Genomic DNA, 4911 nt, shown 5'->3' on the forward strand with positions numbered 1-4911 from the left:
ATGTTAAAACTGCGAAAGTATGACCCTGATGAGGGCAAATCCCAGACCAATCCGAGACCTAACTTGCGTTGTCCTCTAAGATATTGATCCAAACCAGGTTTAATTGACCGTTTCAGTGTGGTTCCACATTACTACGTGATCCAAACCAGAAAAAACCCAGGATCTAGCCATCAAGTATGAGAAACATTGCGAAAGAATGAGCCTGATGATAGCAAATCCCAGACCTAACCTAGACCTAACATGAATTATTCTCTAACATATTGATCGAAACCAGGTTTAATTGACTGTTTCAGTGTGGTCCCACATTACTACGTGATCCAAACCAGAAAAAACCCAGGATCCATTCAACAAGTATGTGAAGAATGCGAAAGTATGAGTCTGATGAGTGAAAATCCCAGGCCTAACCTAGACCTAACATGAATTATTCTCTAAAATATTGATCGACACCTGGTTTAATCTATTGTTTCAGTGTGGTACCACATTACTATTAGACCCAAACCAGAAAATAACCCAGGATCTGTTCAACGAGTATGTGAAGTGTGCGAAAGTATGAGTCTGATGAGGTCAAATCCCAGACCTATCCCAGACTTAACATGCGTTATCCTCTAAAATATTGATGGAAACCGGGTTTAATCGACTGATTCAGTGTGGTACCACATTACTACGTGATCCAAACCAGAAAAAACCCAGGATCCGTTCAACAAGTATGTGAAGAATGCGAAAGTATGAGTCTGATGAGTGAAAATCCCAGACCTAACCTAGACCTAACATGAATTATTCTCTAAAATATTGATCGAAACCTGGTTTAATCTATTGTTTCAGTGTGGTACCACATTACTATTAGATCCAAACCAGAAAATAACCCAGGATCTGTTCAACGAGTATGTGAAGTGTGCGAAAGTATGAGTCTGATGAGGTCAAATCCCAGACCTATCACAGACCTAACCTGCGTTATCCTCAAAAATATTGATCGGTACCAGGTTTAATTGAATGTTTCAGTGTCGTACCACATTACTACGTGAATCAAACCAGAAAAAACCCAGGATCCGTTCAACAAGTATGTGAAGAATGCGAAAGTATGAGTCTGATGAGTGAAAATCCCAGGTCTAACCCAGACCTAACATGCGTTATCCTCCAAAATATTGATCCAAACCAGGTCTAATTGACTGTTTCAGTGTGGTACCACTATACTACGTGATCCAAAGCATTAAGAATCCTCGATCAGGTCAACATGCATGTTAAAACTGCGAAAGTATGACCCTGATGAGGGCAAATCCCAGGCCTTACCTAGACCTAACATGCGTTGTCCTCTAAAATATTGATGGAAACCAGGTTTAATTGACTGTTTCAGTGTGGTACCGTCTTACTACGTGAACCAAACCAGAAAAAACCCAGGATCCGTTCAACAAGTATGTGAGGAATGCGAAAGTATGAGTCTGATGAGTGAAAATCCCAGGGCTAACCTAGACCTAACATTCGTTATCCTCTAAAATATTGATCCAAACCAGGTTTAATTGACTGTTTTAGTTGTGGTACCACTTTACTACGTGATCCAAAGCAGAAAAAACCCTCGATCAGGTCAACATGCATGTTAAAACTGCGAAAGTATGACCCTGATGAGGTCAAATCCCAGACCTATCCCAGACCTGACATGCGTTATCCTCTAAAATATTGATCCAAACCAGGTTTAATGGACTGTTTCAGTGTGGTACCACTTTACTACGTGATCCCAAGCAGAAAAAACCCTCGATCAGGTCAACATGCATGTTAAAACTGCGAAAGTATGACCCTGATAAGGTCAAATCCCAGACCTATCCCAGACCTGACATGCGTTATCCTCTAAAATATTGATCCAAACCAGGTTTAATTGACTGTTTCAGTGTGGTCCCACATTATTACGTGATACAATCCAGAAACAGCCCAGGATCTAGCCATGCGGTATGAGAAATATGCGAATGTATGAGCCTGATGAGGACAAATCCTAGACCTAACCCAAACCTAACATGCGTTATCCTCCAAAATATTTATCAAGACCAGGTTTAATTGAATGTTTCAGTGTGGTACCACATTACTACGTGAACCAAACCAGAAAAAACCCAGGATCCGTTCAACAAGTATGTGAAGAATGCGAAAGTATGAGTCTGATGAGTGAAAATCCCAGGGCTAACCTAGACCTAACATGCGTTATCCTCTAAAATATTGATCCAAACCAGGTTTAATGGACTGTTTCAGTGTGGTACCACTTTACTACGTGATCGAAAGCATTAAGAACCCTCGATCAGGTCAACATGTATGTTAAAACTGCGAAAGTATGACCCTGATGAGGGCAAATCCCAGGCCTTACCTAGACCTAACATGCGTTGTCCTCTAAAATATTGATGGATACCAGGTTTAATTGACTGTTTCAGTGTTGTACTTCATTACCACGTGATGCGATCCAGAAAAAGCCCAGGATCTAGCCATCAAGTATGAGAAATATGCGAAAGAATGAGCCTGATGAGACCAAATCCCAGACCTAACCTAGACATAACATGAATTATTCTCTAAAATATTGATCAAAACCAGGTTTAATTGACTGTTTCAGTGTGGTACCACATTACTACGTGATCCAATCCAGAAATAGCCCAGGATCTAGCCATGAAGTATGAGAAATATGCGAAAGTATGAGCCTGACGAGGGCAAATCCTAGACCTTACCCAGACCTAACATGCGTTATCCTCTAAAATATTTATCATAACCAGGTTTAATTGATTGTTTCAGTGTGGTCCCACATTACTACGTGATCCAAACCAGAAAAAACCCAGGATCCGTTCAACAAGTATGTGAAGAATGCGAAAGTATGAGTCTGATGAGGGCTAATCCCAGACCTATCCCAGACCTAACTTGCGTTATACTCTAAAATAGTTATCAAGACCAGGTTTAATTGATTGTTTCAGTGTGGTCCCACATTACTACGTGATCCAAACCAGAAAAAACCCAGGATCCGTTCAACAAGTATGTGAAGAATGCGAAAGTATGAGTCTGATGAGTGAAAATCCCACACATAACTTAGACCTAACATGCGTTATCCTCTAAAATATTGATCCAAACCAGGTTTAATGGACTGGTTCAGTGGGGTACCACTTTACTACGTGATCCAAAGCAGAAAAAACACTCGATCAGGTCAACATGTATGTTAAAACTGCGAAAGTATGACCCTGATGAGGGCAAATCCCAGACCAATCCGAGACCTAACTTGCGTTGTCCTCTAAGATATTGATCCAAACCAGGTTTAATTGACCGTTACAGTGTGGTCCCACATTACTACGTGATCCAAACCAGAAAAAACCCAGGATCTAGCCATCAAGTATGAGAAACATTGCGAAAGAATGAGCCTGATGATAGCAAATCCCAGACCTAACCTAGACCTAACATGAATTATTCTCTAAAATATTGATCGAAACCAGGTTTAATTGACTGTTTCAGTGTGGTCCCACATTACTACGTGATCCAAACCAGAAAAAACCCAGGATCCATTCAACAAGTATGTGAAGTGTGCGAAAGTATGAGTCTGATGAGGTCAAATCCCAGACCTATCCCAGACCTAACTTGCGTTATCCTTAAAAATATTGATCGAAACCAGGTTTAATGGACTGTTTCAGTGTGGTACCACTTTACTACGTGATCCAAAGCATTAAGAATCCTCGATCAGGTCAACATGCATGTTAAAACTGCGAAAGTATGACCCTGATGAGGGCAAATCCCAGGCCTTACCTAGACCTAACATGCGTTGTCCTCTAAAATATTGATGGAAACCAGGTTTAATTGACTGTTTCAGTGTGGTACCACCTTACTACGTGAACCAAACCAGAAAAAACCCAGGATCCGTTCAACAAGTATGTGAGGAATGCGAAAGTATGAGTCTGATGAGTGAAAATCCCAGGGCTAACCTAGACCTAACATGCGTTATCCTCTAATATATTGATCCAAACCAGGTTTAATTGACTGTTTTAGTTGTGGTACCACTTTACTACGTGATCCAAAGCAGAAAAAACCCTCGATCAGGTCAACATGCATGTTAAAACTGCGAAAGTATGACCCTGATGAGGTCAAACCCCAGACCTATCCCAGACCTGAGATGCGTTATCCTCCAAAATATTGATCCAAACCAGGTTTAATGGACTGTTTCAGTGTGGTACCACTTTACTACGTGATCGAAAGCATTAAGAACCCTCGATCAGGTCAACATGTATGTTAAAACTGCGAAAGTATGACCCTGATGAGGGCAAATCCCAGGCCTAACCTAGACCTAACATGCGTTATCCTCTAAAATATTGATGGAAACCAGGTTTAATTGACTGTTTCAGTGTTGTACTTCATTACCACGTGATGCGATCCAGAAAAAGCCCACGATCTAGCCATCAAGTATGAGAAATATGCGAAAGAATGAGCCTGATGAGAGCAAATCCCAGACCTAACCTAGACATAACATGAATTATTCTCTAAAATATTGATCAAAACCAGGTTTAATTGACTGTTTCAGTGTGGTACCACATTACTACGTGATCCAATCCAGAAATAGCCCAGGATCTAGCCATGAAGTATGAGAAATATGCGAAAGTATGAGTCTGATGAGGGCTAATCCCAGACCTATCCCAGACCTAACTTGCGTTATCGTCTAAAATAATGATCGAAACCAGGTTTAATTGACTGTTTTAGTTGTGGTACCACATTACCACGTGATCCGAAGCAGAAAAAACCCTCGATCAGGTCAACATGCATGTTAAAACTGCGAAAGTATGACCCTGATGAGGTCAAATCCCAGACTTATCCCAGACCTGACATGCGTTATCCTCTAAAATAGTTATCAAGACCAGGTTTAATTGATTGTTTCGGTGTGGTCCCACATTACTACGTGATCCAAACCAGAAA

The sequence above is a fragment of the Colletes latitarsis genome, unplaced genomic scaffold (assembly GCF_051014445.1).
Source record: "Colletes latitarsis isolate SP2378_abdomen unplaced genomic scaffold, iyColLati1 scaffold0018, whole genome shotgun sequence".
In the NCBI taxonomy this organism is placed as follows: Eukaryota; Metazoa; Arthropoda; class Insecta; order Hymenoptera; family Colletidae; genus Colletes; species Colletes latitarsis.